The sequence below is a fragment of the Arachis ipaensis genome, chromosome B03, assembly GCF_000816755.2.
Source record: "Arachis ipaensis cultivar K30076 chromosome B03, Araip1.1, whole genome shotgun sequence".
In the NCBI taxonomy this organism is placed as follows: Eukaryota; Viridiplantae; Streptophyta; class Magnoliopsida; order Fabales; family Fabaceae; genus Arachis; species Arachis ipaensis.
The window spans coordinates 76,764,624-76,774,290 of record NC_029787.2 but is presented as its reverse complement, the minus strand read 5'-3'; the positions used below and the strand labels follow the sequence as shown (position 1 = coordinate 76,774,290).

The following is a 9,667-nucleotide window of genomic DNA, read 5'->3' as shown; positions in this document are numbered from 1 at the left end:
TTCGAACACATCGACTCCACTGACCCCCGGCCGAATAAAAAACCTGCATGTCATATCCAGCAGATGCAAGGTGACTTTTGGTGAGGCTTACAATCCAATAATCAGCGCAACCATATACGTCAACAAAAGCATACGCAGACCAGTCATCGCAGTGGTTAAAGTGGTAGCAATTATGGATCCAGGATAATAGACCTCCAAGAACTCAATGGATTCCAAATAACCAATGAACTGGAACGCCCATCGTTAGAATACCTAGCACAAGCTTACCCATGGATGACCCAACCAAGGAAAACCACTTCCAGTCGAGAGGAGCAGTCACTGAAACCTCTACACGAGTTTCAAAGAGGTAAACTGACAGCCGGCCACAATCAACCTCCTTCAAGGGATTATCCAAATGAAGGACCACCCCATTTCCTCCCTTGGATGTCACATGCATGACCATGTTATCTGCCCGATTTAATCTATTGAATCAATTGCGTGACATGCATCTGTCCCTTCCTATTGTTTTTCCATCAGGTAGAAGAAAGATTTTTAGAATCAGATCCGTTGGCAGCACCGGGATGATGCAAGTGGTGGCTCTCGACAGCGGCCACCGTCGAAGCCAGCATCTACTGGTGCGGTCGATGATCGACATCCTCCAAATGAGTGCTGATATTCCATGGTTACCGTTGATCAAGAATACAACACAATTATATATGAGAAAGAAAAAAAGACCACTATTTGCTAAACGGGAAAGTGAGATGGAGACGTGGTCTGAAGTGACCAGACCATGAGTTTGCGTCTTCTTAAATAGAGACCACGTTGAGCAACGAAATATTCATCGCTTTATTATTCATGATCTTATTATATTTTTATATTCTATGACATGTGATAACGATGTACTGCTAATACATCTATTCGTGTATATATACCTACATCTATACATCTATACTATACATGAATACATTTACATGGATACATTTAAATTTTTATATTTATACAACTAATACATCTATACATTTATGCATATATACATACGTCTATACATATATACGAACATCTATGCCATACCATATTTACTATTTAATACATCTATACATCTATACATATATACATACGTGCGTACATATATGCATACATCTATGCCATACCACATTTACTATTTAAGATATCCTACCTATACTTTATATACTTGACTAATAGAGTTGACTTATACTATTATTACGAATACTATTATCATTATTAGTAATACTATATTGATAGATATAACCGTGACTATATTTTGCTTAATATTAATATTATTTAATACTATTAATATTATTATTATTTATTTATATTAATACCAGTTATTAATTATTAATACTATTACCTAATACATCCATACATTTATTTTGATATTTAATTTAATGTATAATATAATAGAGAGATAATACATATAGATATAGATATAGAGAATTAAGATTAGATAATTAATATTAGATAATTAGGTAATTAATAGTTAAAAAACCATCTTTATTAATAATTAACAATTTTAGGAATATTTTAATTTTTTACTATTTAATATCTAGTAGACATAACACCTCCGCGTCTGGCAACAACTCAACTAGTCCAACAATCTTCCTAATTAATGTGAGTAGCCAAGAATGATTTCTAGTAACATTCACAACTAGAAAATGGATTAATACAGACAAATTTACAGACAAATTTAGTCTTTATTACAGACAGATTTTTGGTTACCGACAAAATTACCGACGGATTTTGTCTCTCTGTAAAAGTCCCGTCAGAAATTATTTACCGACGGATTTTTTTTCCGTCGGAAAATTACAGACGGATTTTTACAAGTTACCAACGGATTTTCCTCTGTAAATTTTCTATCCATTTCCCAAAGGCGACGAACTTTCCGACGGATTTTTCGTCTGTAACTACAGACGGATTTTTCGACGGATTATTCGTTTGTAATTACAGACAGATTTTCTGACGAATTTTCCGTCTGTAATTTTAACTTTAGAAAATCATCTTACACTCTAATTACAGACAGAAAATCCGTCTGTAAATCCGTCAGTAAGGTAAAATAGAATTTTTTTATTTTTCTAATTACAAAATAAACTTATTTTCATACAAAATAAATATAAATTTAATAAATACAAATTTTTATTGATGGTATAAATAGAACAACACACCAGTGAGTAGAAAACGCTTTCTTTATAATAAGAAGCAATTATTTCCATGCAATAATACAATCTAAATAGTTACAGAGAGTTAGGCTAGAATCACGCTGGTAGGGTGCTAGAAGCACAACGCAACCCACGAGTAAGAAGCAATTAACAAGAGATGTTGTGTATTTAAAAAGCCTTGGCTAGGAGAAGATTAATTGGAGTTTCTATCCTCATTGAATTTCTCAAGTGTAATAGTAAGAAGTTATTGCTTCTACTTAATTATCCTTTAATTAATAAAGGAAAGTCAAGTAGATAACACCAACTTTGATTTACAAGTCCTAATCACCTCCCAATGAGGGATTAGAGTTAGTAAAAAAATATTCAATTGGCAGCAATTTCCAATTATCTATTGACACTTGAGTATTCCAACTCAAGGGTTTCCCATTAATCAACTCCAAAGCCAAGTTAGGAACCTACTCCATTGACATGAATGCCATTTTCGTAAACATGTAAAGGGAGTAGATAGAAAATATGGTAATTAGAACTAAATCAGTAAAATTAAAATTGACTCTGATGATTAATTTGAGGAAACTTGGAATTAAACATAATAAGAATAAGCCATTGCATTAATAACTCAGAATTCAATGAAATACAAATATGAGTACCAATAATTGAATGGCAAAAATAAAAGAGATGAGTAATAGAGAAGCAAACTAAAGTGATGACAAATCAACACACAAATGAATAGCAATAAGACAAACAGCACAATCACAGAGAGACAAGATAAGCAAACACAATCAAATGTAAATGTGCAAACAATGATGATGCATGTCTAGTCCTATTGCAGGTAATGAGATCATTTGTCGGTTTCGACCCGCACTCGACGCAATTCGACTCGCAAGTAAGATAAGACATTCCAGTGGCGTAACCTCTGCAAGTTTTTACTTCTTGTAGAAGCTGATTCTCCAGCTGAAGTATGCCGAACATGACCTCTGCAAGTACTTGCAGGTGCTGATTCTCCAGCTGAAGCATGTGCCACTTTCTCCTGGAAGCCAGTCCATACACACAAGCATCCCCGCACAATCATTCACTCATAAATTCCACAGCCTCTAGTGAGCGTTACGTATCGTCGTTCTCACTGAGCCGTCTCTATTGTGTCAAGTGAGCATTACATATCGCCGTCCTCACTAGACACTTGGCACTAAGGCCCAACAACACTCAATATCTTTTCAGTCACTGTTTTCTACTCTTCTGTGGTAGAGGTCCCTTACCACAACTAGAAAATGGCTTAATACAGACAGATTTGGTCTATATTACAGACGGATTTTTGGTTACCGACAAAATTACTGATGGATTTTGTCCCTCTGTAAAAGCCTCGTCGGAAATTATTTACTGACGGATTTTTTCTGTCGAAAAATTACCGACGGATTTTTACCAGTTATCGACGGATTTTTCCTCTGTAAATTCTCCATCCATTTCCCAAAGCCAACGAACTTTCCGACGGATTTTTTATCGGTAATTACAGACGGATTTTTTGTCTGTAACTACAAACAGATTTTCTGACGGATTTTCTGTCTGTAATTATAGACGGATTTTCTGATAGATTTTTCGTCTGTAATTTGAACCTTGGAAAATCATCTCACACTCTGATTACAGACAGAAAATCCGTCTGTAAATACGTCAGTAAGCTAAAATAGATTTTTTTTTTATTTTTCTAATTACAAAATAAACTTATTTTCATACAAAATAAATATAAATTTAATAAATACAAATTTTTATTGATGGTATAAATAGAACAACACACCAGTGAGTAGAAAACGCTTTCTTTATAATAAGAAGCAATTATTTCCATGCAATAATACAATCTAAATACATTAGATGACAAATAACTACTAGTGGACTCATCAAGATTCAATATCCTAATTTATGGATAGCTTCATTCTTTCTTGAACTTCTTAGTGATGATGGCAATATACTTGCTTATTGAGATTCTTGGTCCATCAAAATTATTCGCTGCTTCCCACTTTTTGAGCAGAGGATGTCTACTTTACTATATCCGATTTACACTCAGACAACAAATAAGGCAATTATTAGAAAAAAGAACCAAAAAGGAGTTGTTACCACTGCAGTTACTTTTGATTAAATTTCAAGTATCTGCCTGCAACAATTTGGAACTCTTCCATAGATTTCTTAGGGTTAGTTCTTTTTAAAGATCATGGACGCTGTCAAATAGTAATAGCAGATTTGGAACATGTAATGCACACAATGCAATAAACCAGAACAAGTCTAAGTGTGTTTTGAATTGAAGAATGCCAAAGACAAGGAACAAACTAACCAGGAGTGGCACCAGCAGGTACACAAGGCTCATTTTGAATTGAAGAATGCCAACTTTGAATCTCAAATTTAGCAGCCTCAAGTTCATTCTGGAAAATTCACTGATCAAGTCAATAGTTATAAATGAAGCCTTGTCATTGATAACCAATCATGAATTCATCTCTTAAATTACATGAAATATAACTAAAGTCCACTTTTAACATGACAACAGATAGTAAATAAATAAAATAGTAAAAAAATAGAATAATAAATATTTAGACAATAATGTGTGCACAAGAAAGATAATGGTAGCAGAAGGGGCAAATTCCAATAATGGAAGAAAATGTACTTGGCATGTTGCAAGTGTATTCTTACAGTTCTGAAGGCTGTCAATAACAAGATTCGAAAGAATGAAAAGAAAAAGAAGGGTTAGGCACAAACTAATGTTGTTAATAGTAACTATACTTAAAGAAATTGTTAAAATAGCAATATGAAGTTTGATAAGCTCTAAAATAACTGCAGTTTATTGAGTTATTCTATGCACCACGCATCTGAAACGAACTTTTTTCTTTATATATATAGAAAAAGGGAAAAAGGGAAGAAGTCTCATTAGATATTCAAGCCAGTAGCAACTAAGTTGTTTCACTCATTATGACATGACGAGTTGCCCCCTGCTCATTCTAACTAACAGCAAGTAATTTGAAGTTTTCTGTATCTATCTATAAATGCATACTTGTGAAAAGTTTCAGCTTAGGTCTCTCTACTTCTACTAGGGTTACATAAATAATATGGAAAAGATAGACCTACCTCCAGAAGCTATTTGTTTTGAGGCAAATTCTTTATGCCATCTACCAAGATGTCTCTAGCAGCATCCATGTTGTTTGTACTCTTGAAACCAAGAAAGAAACATGGAAGTAACAGGATTGGTTAACTACACCTCAGATCAGCATGCAAAATGAGAAGGATCAATATTTACTCTATTTATGATTATGATATGTTAGCTGCAACAAATTTTCAGGCACTTCATACAGAAAACCTTGTAGCTACTAATTGCTAGTAGTAACCATAGCCTAAAAACTTCATTTACAACTTTTATAGAATGATGCTTAGCCTTTTAGAATGAAAATTCAACAAAAAATGATAAATATACCACGTACCATATATTTTAGGTGAGAGAAATGGACATATAAATTAGGGAGGTCATGCTGTAAATTCTCCTCAGCTACAGCCATCTCTATTGCTTCTTTGTATATACCACAAGCTGACTCCATATTTTCCTGCAAAAAAAATGTAACAGGTAGCGCATGTAGTCATCTTTTCTGTATCAGCTTATCATCAAAGAGTAAAATTTATCAAAACCTTCAGAAATTTCAAGTGAAAGATAGCGAAGCTTTAATCTTAGCAAGTAACCTCAAACAAGAAAAGCTTATACCTTCCTTTCTTGTCAATTTTTGTTCAGTCAACTGTCAAACAAGAACACATTCAAATAATTAGAATAAAGCAACAAAATTTGATTTAATGAGGAGAAATAAGCTACAAGACATGTCCTGAATATTAAATTAAATTACCTTATCCATTAAACTCCAAGGAAGTAGTAGTAGTAGTAACAATAAACAAACATAATAAAAGTTGTTGAAGTTGAAGTAAGATATGGCCTAAGAAAATTAAATTACCTTATCCTAAGAAAATTAAACTCCCCTGTCTCAAAATCTTCCCTGAAATTCAATATCAATTCATCAATTAAAGCTCCGACAGAGAGCTCACGCTGAGAACAGAAACTAAAGCAACTTAAAAATATTATTTTAATGGTTGAACTTGTTGCAAAAGAAACAATTGAGAGAGAAATATAAATAGAAAAATAGAAATTTTGAACAGATTAGAACTGCTTACCGCCTTAACTTTGTTCCCTCCAAGACAATATAATGAAATCAAAGAGATATAAATAGCATTTAAGAAAGTAATATTTGGTTTCAATCATGGTCTTATGATTGTACACAAGTGGCACTTGTTTATTGATTCGCATAGAAAATGTAATTGAAGGGAAGAATGGAATTGTCGGCCAGGTGAAGGGCTAGGAGTCCCCAAATTCCAGTAACTAATACAACAAAGAACAGAAGATACATCTTGAGATTACCAAATGAAATTAACAATATTTTACCAATAAGAAAATCACTCAAAATCGCCAGGAATTAGATGAGAAATCTAACCGGCAACATGTCGCTGAAAAAATGGATCTGCATACTCTGTCATCCAGTTATACGAGTCGTAAGCCATGTGATAGACAGGAAAATCTGGGGGAAGTGGTGTAGGATTATTACAATACATTTTATAGAACATGACATATTTAGGCATATTATGTTAGAAACAATTAATTTTGTATTACAAAAATTAAAGAATCTAGGGAGTGGTCTTATATATTTGGAACCTGGTTGATTTAAATTAGCCTCTGGTTATCAATGTCCAAAGAGATACAATAACAGATGGTATAACCATAGTAAATGGCTTCATAAGTTTAAAAAGAATTACCTCTTCCATAATAAACATCAATAGATGGAACCCCTGCATGTTGCACAAATGGAGCAAAATCAGAATCAACTGCACTAAGCCTTTGAATCTGCAATCCACCGAAAAACCACACTTTTTAAAACAAACCTTGGCAAAATCCACATTAATATGATACAATATATAAAATTTTTCATCAAATGCAAACAAGAGAAATTGAGCATGGTGGGACCAGGACCAACGTGCCTGACCTTAGATCCTAGGGTACCCCTCCATTCAAGGGGCACCGGAGCACCACCCAAGGACCCCAAAACAATCTCAGCAACCTCAGCAGACAAGGGTAAAGATGGAATTTCGGAGAACCTCTTCGAAACCTCACTATCATCCAAACCCAAGGTTTCACCGCCATCAACACCAGACCAACCAGAACTCAAAGGGTCCCCCACACCCCTCATCACGTGACCTCTCTCGAACCCATCACGCCACGTATCACCGTCCCCGTAAACCAGAACTGCCACCGCGCCATTCTCTTCAGCTTTCTCAACCACCGCTCCCCTCCCTAACCCATCGCCATGGTCTTAACAGTTTTTTTTCCAAATCACAGATCAAATAACGTTAGTCAAAGAGATGAAAACCTTCATTGCCTCACGGCTTTCAGTGATCCGTTTGGAAAACTTCTTGTACTCCTGTTCTGCTTCATCCATCACTTAGTGGCATGCTTGAGTCTGCATCTAAAATTTCAAAATAAAAACAGCAATGTGATTAATAATTAGCCTAAAGATCTATCACAAACTCTCAGAAATTTGTCACAGGTTTACCATTCTTTGATAAAATATGCCAGAATATCTAACTGTTCTCTCAATTTCTACTTATACTGGTTCCGAATGTTCTAGCTAGGCACCAATGTAAGCATTCTAATTCCATATTAATCTGTTTAACTTCTAAGAATATGTGAATAACATCAAAGAGCTCACTGTTCTGGTGGAGATCAAGACGAATTAGACGTGAAAGGCCTCCAATGCTGTCTGGTATGCCATTCAACAAGTTTCAAATTGCTAGATGTTTTTAGTGCCGACATGTAATTAGAGTAAGATATAGTGTATGAATATCCTACTTGCTAATTAACTTACAGTCACATGCATTCAACTAAATCAATTAAACAAGAATATCCTATTTTTTTGAAGCTAAAAAATGAAGCTTTAAGGGAGAATGTAGCTAGTTTGCAGCAAAACTTGGCCGAGAACCTTAGATCCTCCTTCCTTGGCTCCTTTCTCAGCTTGTCCTTCTTCTCCCAATTTTGGGATGTTACAAACACAGCTCAAACACCCAAACTGAAATAACAGAGTAAGATATAGTGCATGAGCGATTTTATTTAAATCACAATATACAATTTCTTCTTTATTACCAAATTAAATACCGACCAAAAAAAAGGTAAAGACTAAAGAACTAATAAAGATGCATGAGAAGTACACCCCTTTTTATGTTTCTGGTACGTTATCCATGTGAAGTTGGTAAAGAGAAGCTAAGTGTAATTTAGGTTTCTTTATTTTGTCTTCAGAATGATTAACATATCTGAAAAAGGTTGGGTGTTATGTAATTTATGTGGGTCATATATATATATATATGGAGCCCTGCTCATCACCCTTGCTCATCACCCTTTTCTAATTATATGTTTGTTGCATAGTTCCTTTTATAAATTGAATCATGGCACAACAATATAAGTTTCTGGCATGATCATCACCAAGCTAAGATGGCATTTAAGAAAGTAAATTTTGGTTTCAATCATGGTCTTATCATTGTACACAAGTGGCACTTGTTTATTGAGAAGCAAGGATTAGGGAGAAATTTTACCTCCACTCTCTTATTCAGGATGTCAAGATCACCGCGATTATTGTCAGTTAAAGCACAGTGCCGTACAAGATACTCAATGAACAACTCTCCAGATGAACCAACCAAGTAACAATGTGAAGCCATAACAACAATTAACTACAAGAAAAGAAGGAAGACAGGAAAAACCAAAAGAAAGTGAAGGGTAAGAAACTGTTAGTTCAGAAGTAAATTACATGAACATGGTTCATAATGGATTACCTCAGAAAGTGCTTTTCGAACACCTAAACTCGGTTCCTCTAGCAAGGACTTTACAGCTTCAATAAGTAGAAGTATTTTACTATGCCAAGCTTCAAATAACATTCAGATAAGAATTGTAGGTCAGTTTACACAAGATAATAACACGAGATGCACTGGCTTGTGCCTCTGCCATGAACTCATCATAAGATGCCTGTACATAGACCTCGTTACGATTCTTAATAGTTTTTTTTCCAAATCACAGATCAAATAACGTTAGTCAAAGAGATGAAAACCTTCATTGCCTCACGGCTTTCAGTGATCCGTTTGGAAAACTTCTTGTACTCCTGTTCTGCTTCATCCATCACTTAGTGGCATGCTTGAGTCTGCATCTAAAATTTCAAAATAAAAACAGCAATGTGATTAATAATTAGCCTAAAGATCTATCACAAACTCTCAGAAATTTGTCACAGGTTTACCATTCTTTGATAAAATATGCCAGAATATCTAACTGTTCTCTCAATTTCTACTTATACTGGTTCCGAATGTTCTAGCTAGGCACCAATGTAAGCATTCTAATTCCATATTAATCTGTTTAACTTCTAAGAATATGTGAATAACATCAAAGAGCTCACTGTTCTGGTGGAGATCAA

The 9,667-nt window shown here is 34.5% G+C and overlaps 2 long non-coding RNA genes across 3 annotated transcripts; both read right to left on the bottom strand.

Annotated features, from left to right (window-relative positions):
• Positions 6,455 to 7,062, bottom strand: LOC107634500. The gene is made up of 3 exons (XR_001618945.2): positions 6,975 to 7,062; positions 6,656 to 6,739; positions 6,455 to 6,543 (listed from the first exon to the last, which is right to left on the bottom strand). It is a non-coding gene; the product is annotated as an uncharacterized LOC107634500 (long non-coding RNA).
• Positions 8,295 to 9,503, bottom strand: LOC107634499. 2 transcript variants are annotated; one of them, XR_001618943.2, is made up of 3 exons: positions 9,311 to 9,503; positions 9,039 to 9,228; positions 8,295 to 8,936 (listed from the first exon to the last, which is right to left on the bottom strand). It is a non-coding gene; the product is annotated as an uncharacterized LOC107634499 (long non-coding RNA). The 2 variants fall into 2 exon arrangements; XR_001618944.2 differs by having other exon boundaries at positions 8,297 to 8,936; positions 9,039 to 9,127; positions 9,311 to 9,496.